The sequence below is a fragment of the Muscardinus avellanarius genome (assembly GCF_963383645.1).
Source record: "Muscardinus avellanarius genome assembly, chromosome: 19".
Taxonomy (NCBI): Eukaryota; Metazoa; Chordata; class Mammalia; order Rodentia; family Gliridae; genus Muscardinus; species Muscardinus avellanarius.
In genome coordinates this window covers 14890050-14914021 of record NC_137805.1, presented here as the reverse complement: position 1 = coordinate 14914021, position 23972 = coordinate 14890050, and positions in this window count along the sequence as shown.

Here is a 23972-nt window from a genome sequence, read left to right as displayed (position 1 = left end):
GGATCGCAGTTCATGATTCATGGACAGCCTCAGCTACTTAGTGAGGCCCTCTGCAACTCAGTGAGACCGTGTTTCAAAATAAAGAATAAAAAAAAATAGGGCTAGGGGTGTAGCTCGGGGGTAGAATGCCCCTGGGTGCCATCCCCAGAACCACAGAAAAAGTAAAAGAATTCAAATAATATATAAATACTAATGAAAAGAAAACTGAGTGGCTTTAAGAGTATCAAAGGAAACTTCAGAAAAAAAGTTACCATAGATTAAGAGAGCATTAAATAACGAAAAAGCATCAATTCACAAAGAAGATGTAACATTCATAAATGTCTCTAACAGCAGAGCTTCAAAAGGTGCGAGGGGAGCCGGGGGTGGTGGCGCACGCTTGTAATGCCAGAGCTTGGGTGACTGAGACAGCAGAGTCGCAGGGTGAAGGCTGACCTCAGCAACTTAGTGAGACCCTGTTTCAAAGTAAAGAATGAAAACAGGACTGGGGCCGGGCGTGGTGGCGCACGCTTGTCATCCCCGCGCTTGGGAGGCGGAGACAGGAGGATCGCGCTGGTTCGGAGCCAGCCGCACTAGTTTAAGAGACCCTGTTTCCAAATAAAAATATAAAATAGGTCTGGGAGTGTAGCCCGGAGGTAGAAGGGCTTCCAGGAACCCCAGTACCACCAAAAAAAAAAAAAAAAAAAAAAAACAGGACTGGGGGTGTAGCTCAAAGGTAATGCCCCTGGGTTCAACCCCCAGTTCCAAAAAAAAAAAAAAAAAAAAGGATGTAAGGGGAACTGTGTTAGAACCGAGGGAGAAATGAACACGTCCACAATTACAGTTGGTTCCAGATGGGAAGAAGCACAGGGAGAATCGGCAGGAGGAGAAAACCAAGAAGCAGAGTCACCAGGAACCAGATCTGGTAATATTTGCAGAATATTCCACCAAGAACAAGAGTATTCTTTTCAGATATCCAGGGAACGTCCACTGAAGCATGCCGTTGTCTGTGGCATAAAATAAGTCCTAATAAATTTAAAAGGATTTAAATCATCCCAAGAATGTTTCTGAGTATAACAAGCGCAAGTTATTAATATTATAAAGTTATCTGGAAAGTTTCTCTCTAATACTTAGAAATTTTGGAAAAAAATTCGACATAATGCACAGGTCAAAGCAGAAGTCTCTGGGGAAATTAGAACATTTTAAACTGAAGGGAAAGGAAGAAATATCTCAAAATGTGTGGGGTGCAGCTAAAGCAGTGTTTGGAAGAAAAATGTGTGTCATTAAACACTTAGATTTGAAAGGAAGGAGGGTGCCAGATCCACAATCTAAGATTCCACCTGGAGAAACCCAAAATAATGGAGCAAAGTTAACTCAAAGCAATCAGAAGGAAGGAAATAATAAAGATAAGGCCAGGAATCGACGAAATTGAAAACAGAAAGATAATAGAGGAAATCAGTCAGACCAAAAGCTGCCTCTCAGAAGATCGATAAAACGAATAAATCTCTAGCCACACTAACAAAGAAAAATAGAAGACACACATTTTCAATATCCAGAGTGAAGTACAGAATATCACTGTAAACTTCACTGACATAAATGGATAATAAGAAAATATCACGAACAAGTCCTGACTTAAATTCAACAACTTAGTCGAAATAAATCAACATGTTGACAGCTACCAAAATTCACCCAGGAATAAGTAGGTGGCCTAAGTATTTCTATGTCTATTAAAAAATCAAATAACCAGTTTAAGACATTCTGAGCAATGTGACTATAAACTTATACAAGTGGTTCCGACAAAATATTAGCAGATTATGTATATATGTATATTACAAGTCACACGCACGCACGCACGCACACGTGCACACACAAAATATGTCTTTGACCAAGTGTGGTTTATCTTGAGAATTTAATACTGATTTAACATTTAAAAATAAAGGTTATCGCCGGGCGTGGTGGTGCACGCTTGTAATCCCAGTGCTTGGGAGGCTGAGACAGGGGAATCGTGCTGTTCAAAGCCAGCCTCAGCTACTTAGTGAGGCTCTTAGCAGCTTAGTTTCCAAATAAAATATAAAATAAGTCTGTGAGTGTAGCCCACAGGTAGAAAGCCCCTGGGTTCCATCCCCAGCACCACAACAAACAAACAATCAAACAAACAAACAAACGCACCCCCAGCCATTTTTATTTTTTAAATAGTTGCTAAGTTGCTGAGGCTGACTTCAAACCTGCAATCCTCCTGTCTCAGACTCCCGAGTACTGGGATTACAGGTGTGTAATACCATATCTGGCTCCGGTCGTGATTTTTTGTAAAGGCTTTCAACAAACTACGATTAGAAGCAAACTTCCTTAACTAATAAGGGGTGTATCCAAGCACCCTATGTAACATGATACTTAATACTGCAAAAATGAAGCTTTCCCCTGAGGCTGGGAGCAAGGGCCACTCTTGACACACCGATGCAATATTGTACTGTAAGTCTTAGCCACTGCGATAAGGCAAATGAAGGAAATAACAGGCATATAGACTGAAAGGAAAAAATAAAATTGTCCCTATACATGGATAATATGACTGTCCACAAAGGAAACTCCAATGAATCTACAAAAAGAAAAAACTTCTAGAACTGATAGATGAAATTGGCGAGGTCACAGTATATAAGGCCAACGTGTCAAAATTAATCATTCTGTATGGTATCAGTAAACAATTAGAAACTGAGTTTTTATAAAACAGTGTCATTGACAATATACCTGGAAAAGTAAAATCTTTAGGTATAAAACCAACACTTGGCATCTATCTGCTAAAAACTACAAAACCCTGAAAAAAGTAGACCTGGGTAAGCGCGTTGACTTACGTGCTCGTGGATCGAAAGGCTCAGTACGTGTAAGATGTCAACTCTCCACAGACGAACCAAGCAGGAATTGGTCGGTGTAGACAAGCCACTTGTAAAATTTGTGTGGGCAGGCAAAGGAATCAGAACCAAAACAACTTCGGGGAAGAAAGCAATTTTTGAGGGCTTCCACTGCTCCCTTTCAGCGTTTACCGCAAAGCTGCAGCAATAGTGAGATGATCTTGAAAGAAGATGGACAGTGGATGGGATCCGAGCGAGGGTGCGGAAATGAGCCCACATGAATATGACGGGCTGCTTTCCACAGAGCTTCAGAAGCAACTCAAAGGACCAAAGGGCATCTTTTCAATAAATGGTGTTGAAAAAATTGGATGTCCATATGCAAAAGTAAGCAAAACACAAAAGTGTCAACTTATATCTCACATTTTCTGCAGAACTCAACTCAAAATAAACACAGATAGCGGAAAGAATGTAAAACCTTCACCAGAAAATGTGGGAAAATTGCTCATGACCCTGGGTTAGGCAAAAACTCAAATATGGCGCAGAAAGCACTATTCATTAGAAACTTTTAATATTTGAACCTCGTCAAAATTAATATTACTTTTCTCCACAAAGACAATGAGAAGTCAAGCTACAAGTGGGGAGAAAATATTTGCAAATCACGTATTTTGCAAAGGGCTTTTTTTCAGTATATATGAGCAATTATCAAAATTCAACAATAAAAAGATAAGAAATAGGCACCAATTTAAATAGCTACTTTACCAAAGAAGACATGTGGGTGGGAAATAAGTGCATGAAAAGATGTATACCGTCATCAGGCCTATGAAAACGCAGCTTAAAACCAGGTGAGATACACTGCACACTGGTCAGAAGGGTTATACTATCTAGTGTTGATTAAGTTGTGGAGAAACTGGAACGCTCACACATTGCTGGGGAATTGATAATATGAATAATATTACTAAGCAAAAAAAAGAAGGACATGCTGATGTGCCCACAATATAGCTGTACTTCAGAGGCATTATTCTGTGCAAAAGATGTCAGTATCTGAAGGAGGTTACACCCTGTGTAACTCCATTTATCTGACATCTATTTGGCAAAACTACAGGGACAGAGAATAGATTAGTGGTCACCAGGGGGTAGGGGCTGGGCGGCCTTGTCTTTAAAGGGACAGCATGAGGAAATTTATGGGGTGAGGGGATGGTTTTGTATTATGATTCTGATTGTGGTTTTGTGAGTATTGCATGTATTGAATTCATAAAAAAATACAGTCAAGCCTTATATGTAATTTGTTAAGAAAACTTCAGTGACGAAAAATGTCTACAAAGTTCTAAATCAAATTTCAGAATTTTATACCCAGCCAAATTTTCATTTGTGAATAATGCCAAAACACGGACTGACTTCCTTCCTCTCCACCTTCCTTCCTTTTCTTCTTTCTCTTTTCTTTCTTTCTTTCTTTCTTTCTTTTTTCTTTCTTTTTCTTTCATGCTAGAGATTGAACCCATTTCATTTTTTATTTTGAAACACGGTCTAAGTTGCTGGGGATGTCACTAAGTTGCTAAGGCTGGCCCCAAACCTGCAATCTTCCTGCCTCAGCCTCCCAAGTACTGGGATTACAGGGATGTGCCACCACCCCAGCTCATACACATAACGGGCCAATAAAGAGATAGATTAAAACTTAAAATTTAGGAAAAAGAGGACTAGTGGTGCACACTGCAACAAAATACACAATATTAAACAGCTTCAGTAATACTTATGCTTGCCTAAAAGGATGTAAATGCTCTAAATTTTGACAGTTTACAAATAATTAACAGAAATTGGCAAGTTGGAGAAAAGAAAACGAAAAGCATTAAAATGTCATGTTTCATAACAAGGAGTGAATCTGTAGTCTGCAGAAGAAAAATATAATTAAAAACCACTCCAGTTTCTTGTATTTTATAATTTCCTTCTTAACCGTAGAATGATCTTTTTAAAAGTTTTTGTTTTGAAATAATTTGGAACAATTGAACAATTACAGAAAGGTTAGAAATAAAAGACAGGATTTGGTATCCCCTAGTGTTGACATTTTATGTCAATATAAAACAATTATCGCACAGGTAGGCAACACTACAGTGTTATGAGTGAAACAACAGACTCAATAAAACTCTCAATTTTACCACCGATAGCCTTTTCTAGTCAAGAACTAAACCTAGGAATCTAGGTGGTTTGTCTGTCTCAGTAATGATGATAGAATGATCTACTAGAAAATGTTGACTCTCTTTTACTTTTCTTTTTTTTGGGGGTACTGGGATTAAATTCAAGAGCATTTTACCTCCGAGCTACACACCCAGCCCCTTTTTTTAAAATATTGCAACAGGCCAGACATGGTACTTAAGAGCCTGAGACAGGAGGAGTTCAAATCCACAGTTAGCCTCAACTACTTAATGAGGCCCTCCACAATTTAGTGAGACCCTATTTCAAAATAAAGAATAAAAAATAGAGGTGAAAGTGTAGCTTGGAGGTAGAATGTCCCTAGGTTCCATTCCCAGTTCCAAAAATTAATTAATTAATTAATTAAGAATTAAAAAATAAATATTGAAACAGAGTCTCACTAAGTCAGTGAGGCTGGCCTCAAACCTGCAATCCTCCTGTCTCAACCTCCCAAGGACTGAGATTACAGGCTTGTGCCAGCATGCTTGACTGGGAAATATTAACGTGTGTGTGTGTGTGTGTGTGTGTGTGTGTGTGTGTGTGTTTTCATGCACATGTAAGTATAGTAATAGGGACTGAACCTAGAGACATTCTACCTCCACGCTACACTAAGTTGCTGAGGCTGGCTGTGAACCTGTGATCCTCCTGTCTCAGCTTCCCAAGGGCTGGGATTAAAAGCATGTACCACCACGCCTCGCTGGAAAATATTAACTCTTGAGTGAAAAAAAAATTGCTTGATAACCAGCAATTACTTCAACTTTATTTAGTTTCTTTTTTTACTTTAAATTCAGGCAAATTTAAAAATAATACTTTTATTTAAAATACTATTGCAGTAACCAGCAACACATGAGTTGAATAAGAGATTATTATTCATTATTCATCAGAGAAAAACAACCAATCAATGTGCCAAAATGTTCTTTGAAAACCGTAATATACTATTCATCCGTTAATTCATGTAATTTGATTATTATCATATATATTTTTTTGTGGTTCTGGGGATGGAACCCAGGGGCATTCTACCTCTGAGCTACACCCCAGCCCTATGTTGTATTCTTTATTCTGAAACAGGGTCTCACTGAGTTGCAGAGGACTTCACTTGATTGTTACTTTTAAAACCTGCTACACACCAGGGATGACCGGGGGCACAGCCAAGCACAAGAGAGGCCCTGCACCCACGGGTCTCCAGCCCATGCGGAAACGCAGGCAATCTGTAATTATAACCCACGGTACAGCGTGAGATCCGGTAAGTTCTAGAAAGAAAAGAATTTCAAACTATACGGGCATGGGGGACACCCTCAAAAGCAGGGGACTCGGGCCGAGACTGAAGAAAATAGGCATTTGCCAGAGGAGCTATGGCTTTTTTGTTTATGTTTTATTTCAAATGATAGAAACGATCTCAGAAGGCTTAAACAAACAGGGTGTTCATGAGCTCACGAAACCGAAGCATCCGAGGTCGGCCCGGCCTCGGAGCTCAGTGATGCCGCAGCCTGCACTCCCTGCCCTCTGCTTTCTTGGGCTGTGAGCCCCGGCACCACTGGCTTCCCCAGCTGGCGTCCTGGAGAGCTTCAAGCTGCGGTCCTTCACCGCGGCTCCTAACCCGCGAGGACGTACAGGAAGCATCTTTCCCAGAGATACGAGCAAACATCTCCATGCTCATACTTGGGTCCCGTGCCAAACCCTCAATTGATGGGTCTGTAGGGCGTGGTGGCGCGTGCCTGTAATCCCAGTACTTGGGAGGCTGAAACAGGAGGATCACAGGTTCGCAGCCAGCCTCAGCTACTTAGTGAGACCATATTTCAAATACATAAAGGGCTGGGTATATTCTAGAGGTAGAATGCCCCTGGGTTCAATCCCCAGTACCACAAAAGAAAATAACCAACAGTAAAAAGTATATATATAACCGGTGGCCAACAGGATGGGATATTCCGAGTGGGTTGAGCTCTAGAGATGAGGGTACAGTAGTGTCTCTCAAACTCTATGGCTAAGAACGGGCCAGGAATCGTTTCTATCTAAAAACTAAGTGCTCTTGGCAGAAAAAGAATGCAGAGGGAGCCACCGAGTCCCCTTGTTAAAGAGAGGGTGTTTCAAGTGTGTGCAAAGACTGAGCGTGTGAGCGGACGGTTAGGAGAACCACGCAAAGCCAATAGAATTGAAGAATAAGCTTGGTAGGACGGTGGGAGGATAACGCCAGGCCCGGCCACAGGGACCTGTGGGAATATCTCAGTGTGAGAGTGACCAGATTTGCCCGCTTCAAAAGACACCTGCGAGCCGGGAGTGGTGGCGCGTGCCTTTAATCCCAGCACTTGGGAGGTTGAGACAGGAGAATCACGGGTTTGAGCCCAATCTTAGCCACATAGTGAGGCCCTGTTTCGTTTTTTATTGTATGTATGTATGTATGTATGTATGTATGTATTTAGCAGTGCTGGGATAGAATCCAGGGGCATTCTACCTCCGAGCTACACTCCTAGCCCTATTTTTTATTCTTTTTTTTTTTTTTTTTTGGTGGTACTCGGGGTGGAATCCAGGGGCTTTCTACCTCTGGGCTATACTCCCAGGCCTATTTTATATTTTATTTGGAAACAGGGTCTCACTAAGTTGCTGAGGCTAGCTTTGAACCTGTGTGATATCCTGTCTCAGCCTCTCAAGTACTGGGATTACAAGTGTGCGCCACCATGCTCGGCTCTGTGACGGTTGCTTTGAATACAAGAAAGTATAACGTGTTTATTACTTTTTTGGCGCCACAGACTCTTTCTCAGAATGTTTCTGTGTTTGTGTGTGTGTGTGTGTGTGTGTGTGTGTGTGTGTGTGAGAGAGAGAGAGAGAGAGAGAGAGAGAGAGAGAGAGAGAGAGAGAGAGAGAGGGAGAGAGAGGGAGAGAGAGCGAGCCTGGGAATAGAACCCAGGGGCATTATACCTTCAAGCTACACCCCCAGCTCAATTTTTTTTCTTGGTGGCACTGGGGCTGGAACCCAGGGGTTTTCTACCTCTGGGCTATACTCCCAGACCTATTTTATATTTTATTTGGAAACAGGTTCTCACTAAGTTGCTGAGAGCCTCGCTAAGTAGCTGAGGCTGGCTTCAAACATGTGCAGTCCTCCTGTCTCAGCCTCCCAAGCACTGGGATTACAAGCGTGCGCCACCATGCCTGGCTGTGAGGCCCTGTTTCAAAATAACATGCTTGTAATCCCAGCATTCGGGAGGCTGAGACCAGAGGATCATGGTTTGCGGACAGCCTCAGCTACTTAGTGAGGCCCTCTGCAACTCAGTGAGACCTGGTTTCAAATAAAGAATAAAAAATAGGGCAGGGGGTGTAGCTCGGAGGTCGAATGTCCCTGGGTTCCATCCCCAGACCCCCCCCAAAAAAAATTAAAAAATAAATGAAAAAGGGCTAGAGGTATACCTTAGAGGTAGATGGCCCTAGATCCAATCACATGCAGAGAGATGGAAATAGATGATAGGTAGGTAGATAGATAGATGGGTGGATGGGTGGGTGGATGGATGGATGGGTGGATGGATGATAGATAGATAGATAGATAGATAGATAGATAGATAGACAGACACCTGCATCTGCTTACACAGAAGAGGAGTCAGCGGGTCTCCCTTGGAGAAGGCAAGCTAAGGGCTGTTGTAAGGACCCACGTGGGCCATTTAGGAATTCAGACTGCTCTAAGCAGTGGAAAACCTGGCTGCTGACACTTGCACAAAGGGGTTTATTCTTCTTGGGAGACACCGAGAAGCCAGCTGTTACGTTGTCAGATACTTCTCCGTGCCATCAGGAACCCAGGCTGTTTGGGGTTTTCTGCCCCATTATCTTGACTCTTGCCTTCCCATTCATCACCTCAAAGCTTGAGACACCACACACAGGTCCAAAGAAAGAAAAATACAGATCAGGTAGAAGGGGTTTATTTATTTATTTATTTATTTATTTATTTATTTATTTATTTATGGTACTGGGAATGGAACCCAGGGGCATTCTACCTCCAAGCTGTACCCCAAGCCCTATCTTTTATCCTTTATTTTGAAACAGGATCTCTGAGTTGCAAAGGGTCTCACTAAGAGGCTGAGGCTGGCCACGAACCTGGGATCCTCCAGCCTCAGCCTCCCAAGTACTTTAGGATTACCAGTGTGTGCCACCACACCCGGCATCATGTAGAAACGGTTTGCGTTTTCTTCACCCCACCCATCACCCAAGTGCAAAAGAGGCTGGGTGAGGATGTTGAGCCTGAGATTACATGTACGGCAGATATAAGCAAAATCACGGTTTGTTCAGGAAGGAAGGAGGGAACACCTCCTTTAGATGTGCGGGTCGCGGTGTCTGCGCGATGGGTCTGCGCTGGGGAGCCCGGCGCTGACAGCGACGGCAGCTGGAAATGGATGTGTGTAAGATACTGAGATGCTCAGAGGGCAGAACTTGACGGCGATGGGCTGTTGGCTGTGAAGAGCCGAGTGAAGAGCGACTTGCTGGTTTCTAGGTTGGGAGGAGGTGAGTGCTGTTTTCTTGGGGCTCCAGTATGGTGAGAAAAATCGGAAAATGTGTCCTTGATTCATGTTTAAAAGAATAATCAAGATAACCACCATATGAATACACGTACAATGAATGAAGCCAAATGTTTTGTAGGTTTTGGTTTTTATAATAACTCAGTGAATTCGGTCTGACTTGGTCATAGGAATTCACCAGTGTCCAGAACAGCACCCGACACACAACAGGTATCCACAAATATGAGTCAAACAAAGGATTCAAAGAAGGAAGGATTATCGTTTGTTTGGGGGTTTTTTTAGTTTTTGTTTGTTTGTTTGTTTTGTTTTGTTTTGTTTTTGTAGTACTGGGGATGGAACCCAGGGGCGTTCTACCTCCGAGCTACAGCCTCAGCCAAATTTTTTATTCTTTATTTTGAAACAGGATCTCACTGAGTTGCAAAGGGCCTCACTAAGTAGCTGAGGCTGTCTGCAAACCACGATCCTCCTGTCTCAGCCTCCCGAATGCTGGGATTACAACATGCGCCACTATGCCCTGCTAGGATTATCATTTTTGTAGGTGAAAAAATCTGAGTTTCAGAAAAGTTCAATAGCTTGCCTCTCCACAGCCACACCCCGCGGAGGAGCAGAGGCAGGGGGCCAGCTGAGCGCCGGGCTTTGCCACCATGACGGTTACCTTCCTGTAAATAATGCCCTGAAAGCTCCATTTCTTCCAAAGAAATGAAGCCACAGAGAGGAGTTGGAACCTTTCCAGGTCCCAAGCCTTCCACAGCCCCCCCCAAGTCTCAGGGTTGGAGTACCCCAGTGTCTCGAGTGCGGTAGCCCGGCATGCGCCTCCTCACCACTCCCCAGCCGCTCTGCCCGTGCTCCCGACAAGGTCTCAGCCTCAGAGCCACCCTCAGGCTCTTCCCTCTGCCCTGAAGTGCCATCTGGGTCCCATGTGGGACCATGAGCTCCCGGGAGCCTTCCTTCACCCAAAACCAGACCGAGTTCCCCAGGGACGGCATCTTTCAACACCCCCTAGCTTTTCTAGAGCGCGGCTTATAATCTATGACTAAAACGTTATTGCATACATTACAATTTGAATCCCTTTATTTTGGTACTGAGGATCAAACCCAGGGTCATTCTACCTCCAAGGTAAAAACCCCCAGCCATTTTTATTTTTTGTTTTGAAACAGGGTTTCACTAGGTTGCTAAGAGTCTTGTTAAGTTGCTAAGGCTAGTTTCAAGCCTAAAATCTTCCTGTTTCCACCTCCCAAGTACTGGGATTCCAGGCATGTACCACCATGCCTGGCTGGTTTTGATCTTAAATGAGCCCCAGAGGCCAGATGTTGGGGGCTTGGTGGTTTCCAACCTATGGAACTACTGGGAGGTGGAGGAACCTTCAAGAGGCGGGGCCTAATGGGAGATAGTTAGGTCATTGGGGGCGTGTTCTTGCCAGGGATATGGGACCGCTGCTTGTTCTGTCTCTGTCTCCATCTCTCTCTCTCTCTCTCTCTCCCCCTCTCTCTCACTATCCCCCTTCCTGGCCCAAAACAACTGGGCTAACTATATACTGAAATCTCTCAGAAACTGAACCGAAAATAAATCTTTCCTCCTTTTAAATTTATTTTCTGAGGTATTTTGTGACAAGAACAGAAATCTGGCTAACACAGCACGATTGTATGTTTCTTGTTTCAACTCATGCTAGAACATAAACCCCATGGAGGAAGAGCTGTGTCTGACTGTTCACAGGTTCCCAGTGTCCAGCACAGTGCTGGGACACAGTAGATGCTTGGTGCATACTTTATGCATGCCTGAATGGACGGACGTGAAGGTGATCGGTGGGTGCGGGTGGGTATACCACATGGATGGATGGATGGATGGATGGATGGATGGATGGATAGATGGATGGACATATAATGGGTGAGAGAACATATAAATAAATGAAAAGATACCACATACATGCAGAAAGCCGGATGGGTGGATTCAGAAGGATGGGTGAATGAATGGGTGAAAGAAGGCTGTCTCTGGACCACCTATCCCAAAGTGTTCTCCATGTCATTTCTCTAGTGTTTTTGGTAGGCTGCCTTTTGCTGAGTTTTAGACCACTGTTTTGTACACTAACAAAGCCTGCCTGGTTAGATCATACAGGCCCACGCTGCCAGGGAAGATTGGGCTTGGGTTCGCAGCAGCAGGAGGCTGTGGGTTGATGTGGAAACGTCCTCTTCCTGGGGAGAAGGTGGGCCCCTAGCAGTTATGAAACAGAAGGGGCCCTTGAAGTGCGTCCATCATGCACAGGCAGGTTTGAGTTAAATTTGACCTGAGCTATGAATCACACTGTCAGCCTCCTATTCAGCCACACCACTGAGCTAGCAACCTTTGTGAGTGCTACTATTTATATGCATGCAGATGCACGTATTTATACAGACAGAGGTGTGTGCGTAACAGGAGCGTTCCGATGAATTGTATCCTTGGAGAGAAAGAGCTTTTTCATCGCTCCTCCTTTTGTTCAGTGGAAGCCGGTTCAAGGCTGCAGAGAGGGGCGGGCGTTGAAGGATCGGGGTCTAGGAGTGGGAGGAAAGATCAGCGATTCCCTCAGACACTTCCTGTTTCCTACTCGGCAGTGGGAGTGGGGTGATGGGGAGTCTGGACATTAATAAGATGTACTTTTTGCCCTCATGTTCTTCAAAGTCTGATTGGTGCTGACTGACAGGAGGAAGGATAGTGGGTGGTGAAGGGTTTAGACTCTGAAATCAAATAGATGGATATTCAACTTCCAGTTCTACCATGCACCAGCTATGTGACCTTGGCAAGCTACGAGGCCCTGAGCCCGAATCCTTCCTCTGCGGGTAAGACAGAGATAGGGGCAGACAGAGAACACGGCTCGCGGTGCCTGCCTTCCGGAGTGCCTGTGAACCTGGACAAGACGACGTTGTGACGATGGGTAGGGGAACGCCCAAGGCGCCCTGTGCTTAGCACCCGTCAGCCCCACTGAGGTGGCTTCGGAACTCGTGCTTCCTCAGTGCTCAGCGTGTACCCCGTGTGAAAGGCGCTCACACGAGCCAGGCGCGATGGCGCTGAGACAGGAGGATCACAGGTTCAAAGCCAGCCCCAGCAACTTAGCAAGACTCAGGAACTTTGTGAGACCCTGTTTCCAAATAAAATAACTAACAGTAATAGGGCTGGGTGTAATTGAGGTAGAATGCCCTGGGCTCCATCCCCAGCACCACACACACACACACACACACACATACACACACACACACACATATACATACACACATATACATACACACATATACACACATATACATACACACATACATGCACATACATATACACACACACACATACACACTCACGTGCACACACACTTCTCTCACTCCACATTTCCTCTCTCTTCTTTCCAACAAAATCTCACACCACCCAGGGTTTGGTTGGGATTACCCACCCTCGGAGCCCTGGATAGATCCCCGCTTTAATCCAGCTGGGATGTCCTGTCATTGCCCACACCCAGCTCCCCACCCCACACATAAACACAGAACAATTGGCTTCCTGTGGTCACGTGATCAAGGGTTGGCCAATCAGGGTCAACCAGGCTCAGATCCAACACTTTGTCAATTGGCAAATGAAAATTGTATTTTTTTTTTGGGGGGGGGATATTGGGAATGGAACCCAGGGGCATTCTACCTCCGAGATACACCCCCAGCTCTATTTTTTATTCTTTATTTTGAAATAGGGTCTTACTGAGTTGCAGAGGGCCCCACTAAATAGCTAAGGCTGTCCTCGAACTGTGATCCTCCTGCCTCAGCCTCCCAAATGCTGGGATTACAAGTGTGCGCCACCACACCCGGCTAAAATGGTATGTTTTTACCACATACAACGTGATGTTTTAAATCTGAGTGTGCTAGGGAATGGCTGAATTGATTTATTTAGCATACATATTTATTTTGTGTGTGGTGAGACCACTTAGCATCTTTCAGCATGGTTATTAACAGCAGTCACCAAATAGCACAATAGATCTGGAAGACTTACTCCTCCTATCTAGCCGGAATTATGTATTTCTTGATCAACATCTTACAGTCTCCCCTTCCCAGCCTCTGGAGACCACTATTTTGATCTCTACTTCTATACATTCAATCTTTAAAAATTCTACATATGAGTGAGATCATGTGGCATTTGTCTTTCTGTGCCTGGCTTATTTCACTTAACGTAGTGTCCTCTGGGGTCATCCATGTTGTTGCAAAAGAAAGGGGTTCCTTCTTTTTAAAGGCTGAATACTATTCCACCGTGCATACCTACCAGAATCTCCGTGTCCATTCTTCTGGACACTTGGATTGATCTATCTAAGGAGATCGATTTTGTTATTACTGTAAACAATACATCAGTGAACACGGGGGTATGTATATCTCTTCGACACACCAATTTCATTTCCTTTAGATGTATACCCAGTGGTGTTTTGTTTTTCTATTAGGAATTATTCTCTTCTGCCCGGGTCAAGGAAGCACATTAAGCAGGTCCCAGAGGGGCCAATGTTGTGGAATGTGGAAGGGGAGGACATTATCCTCCCCATCAAGGAGGCAGAGGAGAGACACGTAGAAAGGGGGACTGGTCATCGCCATATTGCTGCTGGTTGGACCCTCACTTGACTCTGGGTCTGGGTCTCAGCTTTTTAATTATGTGAGTCAATAAATTCTCTCTCGATTCAACCACTTTAAGCTGCATTTGCGTCTTTACTTTTGAACACGAGCATCCTCGCTCATGTACTACACGCTGCCAAATTGCTTTTTGAAAGATTGTCAACATTTGCAATTAGGCTGAAATTGTTTCTAACCTATTAGATAAGACAGCTGCTCCTGAGCGCTCTGTAATCCAGCACATGAGACACCACAAAGATGCTAAGATGCTGGCATGTTCATCTTGGCCCCTCGGTGAGCCGTAGAACGTGAAGTCAAGCGATACCTGTCACTCCGCCACCATCCCCACCCTGGAGGAACAAGCAGGCGGAGGCAAGTTTCTGTTCCCAGGTGACTTTTCTCACCTCTTGGCTCCACTTTCCCTTGGTTCACTTTATCTCGGGCAGGCTCCCCCATCCCACGCTGGCAAAGAGGGACGTGGTGGCTCATGGCGTCGCACGTGCCCTCATCCTTGTGCTTTCAAGAGAGTCGCTCTCTCCTGGGAGGCTCTCCAGCATACCGGGATGGGCTCAGTGGCGGCTGGAGCCGTGGGTCCAGGAGGTATTCCAACATCACGCCCTGCCCAAGAACAAGCCAGGAATATGAAAACCTCAGCCACTGCGGGAACCACCCCGCACACTCAGTGTAGTCCCGTTTTTGTCAACTAGCTTGATGTGCACACGCGTGGATGCACCTCCATCAGATCACGCGGATGACTGCTTTGAAGTCCTGTGAGCGGACGGGCCGTTGTTTGTTTGGTGACGTCCCTGTTGTTGAACATTCCACCGCCTCCCAGTCTTCACTGCGGCCGTCGGCACAGTCTACCATGTAACCAAATCTCGGCAAATGTTGGCTATGCATTGCTAGACAGAATTGCTGAGTCAAAAGGCATGCATGAGCCAGGCGAGGTGATGAACGCCTGTAATCCCAGTACTTGGGAGGCTGAGACAGGAGTTTCGAAGGTTTGAGACCAGCCTCCGCTACTTAGCAAGGCTCTCAGCAACCTAGTGAGACCCTGTTTAAAAATAAAAAGAACCGGCGTGGTGGCGCACGCTTGTAATCCCCAGCTTGGGAGGCAGAGACAGGAGGATCGTGCAGGTTCAAAGCCAGACTCTGGCTTAAGAGACTCTGTTTCCAAATATAAATATAAAATAGGTCTGGGAGTGTAGCCCGGAGGTAGAAGGGTTTCCAGGAACCCCGGCACCACCAAAAAATAAATAAACAAAAATGAAAATAAAAAGTGCTGGGGGTGTAGCCTAGTGATAGAATGCCTCTGGGTTTAATCCCCAGTACCACCACCACTACAGAAACAGAAGACATTCATGATTGATTGATTGATTGATTGATTGATTTTGCAGTACTGGGATGGAACCCAGGGACATTCTACCTCTGAGCTATACCCCAGCCCTAGTGTTTTGTTTTGTTTTGTTTTGTTTTGTTTTTTGGTGGCACAGGGGTGGAACCCAGAGGCTTTCTACCTCCGGGCTATACTCCCAGACCTATTTTTATATTTTATTAGAAACAGGGTCTCACTAAGTTGCTGAAAGCCTCACTAAGTAGCTGAGGCTGGCTTAGAACCTGTGCGATTGCGATCCTCCTGTCTCAGCCTCCCAAGCGCGGGGATTACAAGCGTGCGCCACCACGCCCAGCTAACCCTAGTGTTTTTAATTCTTTATTTGGAAACAGGATCTCACTGAGTTGCAAAGGGTCTCACTAAGTAGCTGAGGCTGTCCACGAACCGCAGTCCTCCTATTTCAGCCTCCCAAATGCTGGGATTACAAGTGTGCACCACCACGCCCAGATAGACATTCATATTTTAATGTTTCTGATACATTTATTGTTTGGTTGAATTATCTTCAAGAAAAGTTCCATCGATTTCTTTTCCCACCTACGTGACTTAAGATTGCTGAGCGCCCCCCCCCGCATATTCATTCCATATTCATTGCAAGTATCAACGCTTTAAAAAGAACATCTTCACCAAACAGACAAAACGGTGTTTTGTGGTTCTAATTTGCTTTGTCTTGTTGCCAGTGAGGCTCAATGAATTTCAGTTCCTTTGAGACAAATTGCATTTCCCGGTAGAGATACAAAACTCTAGGAACAGCGAGCGGGCATGAGGAAGACGGCTCACTACCCGCAGGACAGTCCCCGGGGGACGTGGGGGTGACCAGGGCAGGAAGTATAGTAACTTATGTAATGATGGCTACGTGCAGCGCTTACTGCGGTCAAACATCGGGCCCGCTCCATCTCATCCATTCATCCCGTGGTTCACCTCCTCGGCCACCGTAACCCTACCCGTGAGGGCTCCCCCTGTGGACCCGGAGCTTGGCGCAGACCTCTTTCATGGCTATAAAGTACTCCCGCGTCGCTTGCACAGGACGCTGTGTTTCTTGTGACCGCCACAGGAATGTCTGTTATACCCATCATTCTAGGACCTCTTTTCTTATTTTCCTGCGTACATGATTCTCACTGGGCCTTTTGTAAATTTGAATTAAAGACTTGCCTTCCAGCTACTCAGGAAGCTGAGGCAGGAGGACCAAAGTTCAAGGCCAGCCTGTCTCAAAATAAAAAATTTAAAAAAGGGCTGGGGGTGTGGCTCGGTGGTCGTGCGCCCCTGGGTTCAGTCTCCACTACCACACACAAAACCTCGGGCTGCGGGGAGGAGGTGAGTGGTTATGTCCACATCGAGCAGCTTTATTGTGCTTGCGGTTGCCTTTCCTCTCGGGAGCAAAATACCTCCCTTCCCTAGGGGTGCAGCAGCGGGACTCCCTTCTGGAGCCCCAAGAGGGCCGGGCGTTGCCTCTTAGTCTCTACAGGTTTACCCAGGGACTTGGGTAATGGAGAAAAAGATGTTCTCTCTGGCTTTTAACATCTGTAAACAACTTAGGGGGCTGATGCTGTCCCATTTTGTAGATGAGAAAACTGAGGTTAAAAGAAATAAAATAGTCAGGCGTGGTGGCACATGCCTGTAATCCCAGCATTTGGGAGGCTGAGACCGGAGGATCGCGGTTTGCGGACAGCCTCAGCTATCAGTGAGGCCCTTTGCAACTCAGTGAGACCCTGTTTCAAAATAAAGAAGAAAAAATAGGGCTGGGGCTGTAGCTCGGAGGTGGAATGCCCTGGGTTCCATCCCTAGTACCAAAAACAATTTTTTTTGTCGAAGATCCTATGCGTATACCACCTCGGCCACTCTAAAGGCTGCTGTTCTGACAACAGGAACCACCTATTTGCCTTAAATGTGTGCCCAACTTCTTGCCCTGGCACCTTTCCTCCGCTGTTCCCTGCGTTCTCCTGTGTTTCCCATGGCGGTCCTACAAATGGGCCATATACCCGTCCTTCAACCTAGGAAACAGCTCAGTAAGTAGGAGCCAGGGACAGGCCCATGCCATCGTGGAATGTCGACAGCTGACCTTGAGCCCAGCACTCAGCCTCACAAGGGAGCTGGGCGACTCCCGAGTGGACCCCGGCTGCCCGGGCAGGTAGGCAGCAGCCCACACCGCAGCTGGCGGCTGACTCAGCCACCCAGACACCGTCCCGTCCTCTCAGTTCAGGTGGTTCCTGGCAGAGCCAAGATCTCCTCCGCCTCATCGTGTGCCTGCTCGAGGGAGCGGGGGCTCTGGGTAGATCTCTGAAGAGCAATTATGCTTATTACTGGTTAGGATTTCAGAAACCGTCACTGTTTGCTGAGCGCATTTCTGTTCAGCTCTTTCCATCACTCATTCTCTTGACAGCCCCATTTTGCAGGTGTGAAAATGTGCAGGTGGAGAGCCAGGGAGAAAACTGTAACCAAAAAACAATGCGGGAAAGGGGAGACTCGAGGATGGGCAAAGAGATTCCTCAGTGGTGTCTCTGTGTTCCGAAGACTCCCCGGCTGGCTCAGCTAAGGGGACTAATAAAATCCCTCCTTTATTTGAACCGGCTGGAGGTAAATTTCTCTCTTGCAGTCGGGTTTGCATGTGGCGGCTTTAACAACAAAACAAATATTTTTATTGCATATTAGTGTCTCACAAAACATAGGCTCATTTTGAACACTGAAACCATATAAAACTATATAAAGAATATTTGGGATTTGGCATAAACAATGAAGCACACAGTTGCCTCTACACCCTTCCAAATTCCCGTTACAAATAAAGAGATAAAACAGAAAAGCAGAAAAAGTAAGTAGAGTGAGAGAGAAGACAGCAATGAACCAGACGCTCCGCAGCCCATGGACCGAGGGCAACAGGCAGAAGAAGGGCGAAGCCCAGGCAGGCAGCAGAGAACCAGGAAGCCTAGCTAACTTATGTTAGGGACCCACAGAAAGGTTAAAAATTGACAGGGCCACGTGCTTCTTAAACAGAGTAAGCTGAGGCAGGAAATAGAAGGCTTGTAAAAAGTCCAAATGAAGGAGTAAGGGTCTAGGCCCCGTATCCATGCAGAAGACTAGAGGAGGTCTTTCTGGGTCAAGAACTGGGGCTTTGTTCTCCTCTCAGCTCTAAGAGTCTCAGCCTTTCTTATTTTTATTTTTAAATGGTATTGGGGATTGAACAAGTTCTGCAGGTAAGGGGCAGATGGGAGGTGGTGACCGGTTCTGCAGGTAAGGAGAAGATGGAGTGTCATTGTACCAGTTCCGCAGGCGGGATCGATGGGAGCTGGTTTTGCCCATTCTGCAGGTGAGGGATAGATGAGAATTCACTTTGCCAGTCATTCGACTTTTCTATAGATTTGAAATTACTTGAACCACAAAGTCAGAGCAAGCGGGGCGTCTGGATGCAATCCTCCTGAACCACTTGGGCTGGTGACTCAACTTCTCCAAGCGCCACGTCCTCCCCTGCCAAAGGAGATAATAATAGAACCTGCCTCGTGAGGCTGCTGAGTGAAATGAGATAGCACCTGCAGAGCCCTCGTCCTGACGTCGTCAGTGCTGTCACTCCCATCTGCCCGTTCTCTTTAATGGATGCTGATTCCATTGTCTCGAGTGTCTCTTGATTTGGCATCAAAGTCTTCCCCCAGCTCATGTGCGCTGCGTTTTTTAAGTCAGCGCAAACTAGAGCAGCCGCCACCCCTCGTGCAATCCACCCTGGGTTGAAGCAGGAAGAGGGCTTGCTCCGCCGGTGACTTGGGGCGTCTGGCCAGTGGCCACCATGATTTAGAACCCCTTTCCCTCCCTCCGTGGAAGGAAAGGGTGTCTTGTTCTGCAAGAGCTACCAGCGTGGTACTGCAGCCTCATAGAGGCCACCCTCACCCAGGCCTGGACAGCGTTCTCTTTCCTCCTGGCTATAGAGAAGCATTGTCTCAGACAAGTCCTCCTCAGGAACTCCTGGCCAGCACAATCCTGCACACTTACCACGCACCGGGAGGCAGAGGTGGACCAAGTCCTGCCCTAGCCCCAGGTGACCCTTAGGTCTAGAAAGTGAAGCAGATAATATACAGATCCAAATCCTCAGAGTAACGGTGGTACATGCCTGCAATCACAGTACTAGAAAGGCTGAGACAGGAGGGTCATGGGTTCGAGGCCAGCCTCCACAACTTAGTGAGACCTGTTGCAAAATAATAAATATGGCAAAATAACAAAGTAAAAAATAAAATAAGGCTAGGGTGTAGTTCAGAGGTAGAGCGCCCTTGGGTTCAACTCCCAGTAAATGCACACGCGCGCACACACACACTCACACTCACACCCTAAAAGTGGCCCCAAAGGGTCAGTGTGTTTTCCTTCTGTCTTTCCTTCGAGGGAGACACCAACACTGAGCTCCTGGAACCCGCAGCATCTCCCAGGGCAGAAACGTCAGGCTCACTCCAAAACACTCGGGGGCGCCGCTCCTCCCAGTTCCGGCTGCCTCCTGATGGCCGCCGCTCCCTTGGGAGGCTTTAGCAGAGGGGAGAAGGCACCAGATGATAATGTCAGGAAACCAGACTATGAAGTGACGTCTGGAGATGCCCACGGTTTAATGACGAAGCTCTTCTCTGAACGCCTAGCTTCTTTTTGGCTTTCAAAGTCCTCTCCGGTCCTTTCATTTGATTGTGTTCGGGCGAGCCTTCAGTGCAAGCAGGACAAATATATTCCCTCGCAGCAGAGGGGGTGGCGCGGAGTGACTCTGAGGAGCTGGGCTCCGGCGTCAGGCGCCTGTATTCTCTGCTCTCTGCTCTGCCAATTAGCAGCCTGGGGACTCTGGGTCGGTGACCGCATCTTCAGGCCTCAGTTCCCTTGTCGACAGGTACAAAAAGTACCTGCCCCCCGGCACTGTGGTAAAGCTCCAACATAATCGCGAATGCAAAGACAAGAAGACCTGCCAATACTATAAGCATCGATGAGTATCAGCTATGTTCTTACTGCTGTTACAATCGATCAGACAGACCAGGGCACCACAGACAGACAGCAGTCACGGAGAACTCGAGGTAGAAGCGCTGTACTCGGTGCAGAGGAAGATTAAAGGGACCTCGTCCCTGTTGCCCAAGGCTCACGAACCCAAATGCAATGGCAGGTGAAACGATAATGCAGACAAGTAAAAAGGACCCCCGGGAAGATATATTTGAGGCTCATTACCTGCCTATAATCCCAGCAACTCCGGAGGTTGCGCCAGGGGGATTACAAGTTTGAGGTCAGCCTGGGCAACTTAGTGAGACCATGATTGAAACTTAAAAAATAAAAAGGGCTGGGGATGTAGTTCAGTGGTAGAGCATCCTTGGTTTGATCCCCTATAGGGAGGAAGGGAGAGAGAGAGAGAAACAGAGAGAGAGAGAGAGAGAGACAGAGAGAGAGAGAGAGACAGACAGAGAGAGAGAGACACAGAGAGAGAGACAGAGAGAGACACAGAGAGAGAGACACAGAGAGAGACAGAGAGAGACAGAGAGAGAGACAGAGAGAGATAGACAGAGAGACAGAGAGAGACAGAAAGAGAGACAGACAGAGAGACAGAGAGAGAGACAGAGAGACAGAGAGAGAGAGACAGAGACAGAGAGAGACAGAGAGAGACAGAGAGACAGAGACAGAGAGACAGAGACAGAGAGAGATAGAGAGATACAGAGAGAGATAGACTGAGAGACAGAGAGAGAGACAGAGAGAAAGAGAGACAGAGAGAGAGACAGAGAGAGAGAGACAGAGGGAGAGAAGGTGAGCACACAGTTGGAACATTGCGTGGCTCCTGAGGCAAGAGCAGGAACCATTTGTATCTGGAAACCAGCACGGGACGAGCCCCCAAAGCTGCTCAGGTGATGTCTTCGTGTTTACATGTTCAGGGTGAGACATTTTCGTGAAGACAGATGTGGTTTGTGAGGTGTCTTGCCAAGTTCCCACCGCAGAGCAACGTTAAGATCCTGGAGCTGGCCCGTTCTAGAATCCAGGTTTGCCTGATGCCAGCGCTCCTGATTCTCCATGGCGTCCCAGGTCTTTCCTGATGGAGCTCTCAATCTCTACAGTTCTGAAGCATAGCAGGTGTCCACTCCGGAGTGCTGGATGGGCTAGAAAGATGGGTGGAGAGATGAACGGGCGGTGAATAAAGGGCAGGGGAGCGGATGGGTAGATGGGCGGCAGGTGAGTTGCGCTTGGTGGCTGGACAGGCTGCAGGCAACAGAGCATCAGATAGTTGAGATGCGAGCCTACGGGGGGAGGGAACTGGGGAGGGGAAATGGTCAGAGGCACAGACTTTGCTTTATACCTTAAGGATCATAAAAACAGAACTTATAGATTAAGCGATTACTTGGGTAAAGGGGTGGTGAAAGAGTAATAAAGGAGAGGCCCTTAAGAGCCCAGTTACACTGGGCCTGTAATCCCAGCACTTGAGAGGCTGAGACAGAAAGGTCACAGGTTCAAGGACAGCCTCAGCAATGTAGCGAGCCTCTCAGCAACCTAGCAAGACCCTGTTTCAAAGTAAAAACTAAAAAGGGGCTGGGGGTGTCGCTGAGAGGTAGGATGCCTCTGGGTTCAATCCCCGGTACCTCAAAAAAAAAAAAAAAAGTCCAGTTATCTGTGTTAAGAAAAGAGCTACCTAATACCACTTAATAAGAACTAGAATGTGGGATTCACCATGCTAAGCCCTTCACAGAGATCATCTCCCCCCAAAAGCCCAGAGGTCATCACTAGTCACCTGGAGGAAGGGGCTCGGTGAGTGTTGGGAAGAATCAGAACTCAGACACACTGTGCGGCAAGCTCTAAATACCTGCTCTTAACCTTTGTGCAAATAGCTGCGTCTGACCTTTTCCTTCGCCGCCCGTGACACCAACTAGGAATCAGGAAATATTTCCCAGGGAAGGAGGCACCCAAGCTAAGCCGTAAAGGTCAAAAGAAGAAAGGGCTTTCTATTTTCAAAGGCAGAAAGAACTGAGAACTTAGCACTGAGGCAGGAGAGAGGATGGGCAGGGAGTGGGCCTGTGGGTTCCGACCAAGTCCTGGAGGGCCTGGGATACTAAGTGTAGAATGGCTGGTAAAGATAACAGGAGGAATCCCGAGTCTTGCTCGGTGTTTTACTGTATTATCTCATCTAATTCTCCCAGATAGTGGGAGTCATTGCTACTGCAGGCCCAATTTGCATCAGAGGACACAGCCTCTGAAAGGTCTGACTCTTAGGAAGGCGACGCAGTTCACTAAGGGCGAAGCCAAGACAGGAGCGCAGTCCTCCCTGACTCCACGGTGAGAGTGCGGCCCCGAGCGGGCCCCAACTTCGTCGGTTCTGGAGGGCTCCCCCCTTCATGCTGTCCAGTGGAAGTCACCAAGAACTTTTAAGTGAAGAATAACCTGGTAAAGGGTCATTTGCTAGATATGGCAAGGCGCGTATTAGGAACGTCTCCTCTGGTGGCTGGGGGAGTCGCCTTGCCGCAGGAGACTCGGTCTCCCCCTAATTCCTGAGACAGAATTTCCAGAGACTGAAATCAGAGACAGGTTTCTTTATTTATATGCCAATAAATGGCTCAGTTGACAAACTCCCGGAACTGAGCCTCGAACAAGGGGCTCACATGATTTTTATTCTCTCGCTCTCTCACTTTGGAGAGGGGGGAGTAAGTTTGAAATGTATTATACCTAGCAAGGTGCTTAAGTTATATAGCACCCCCAGCTCTCTCCAGTCTTTTAACGGGTTCTCTCTTAAGCTGGGCGTGGTGGCGCACGCTTGTAATCCCAGCGCTTGGGAGGCTGAGGCAGGAGGATCACATGGGTTTGAAGCCAGCCTCAGCTACTTAGTGAGGCTCTCAGCAACTTAGTGAGACCCTGTTTCCAAATAAAGTAGAAAAATAGGTCTGGGAGTATAGCCCAGAGGTAGAAAAGGCCCTGGGTTCCACCCCCAGTACCACACACACACACACACACACACACACACACACACACACACACGCGCGCACCAGGTTCTCTCTTGTTTACATTAGAAAGAGCTCCGGATCATGACCCTGGGTTGCCTAAGGAACAGCTCCATTATCTTCTGGAAGTTTCTGCTCACTTGTCCGTGGGCAACTCAGAGGATGGGTTGGGGACTCTTCCTCTTTCCCATCTTAGGTCTAAACTCCTGACAGTATTTCTAAGCCCCTGACTGGGTGTCCTATCTCGACACGACGGGTCTCTGTCCTGTGCCAACCAACATTTCCACTGATGCCAGCCCGGGACGCTTGATGCGCTGTGGCCTGCCGCAGGCCTGGCCCTCCTCGGTCTCCACCTGTTTGTGTGGAATCAGGCTGGGCTCCCCGAGCCCGAGAGCCTCTCAGCCGCGCCGCGGCCGCTCCTCTGACGTTCTCGGGGACCACGCAGCCCGCTGTGCCACTTTTAGCCACCCGGCCTCGGCGAAGTTGACGTCTGCATGTTTGCACGCTGCGGTGAAGTTCCAACGCGCTCCCTCCCGACATGAAAGAGTTATTTTTGGCTGCAGTTCAACGTG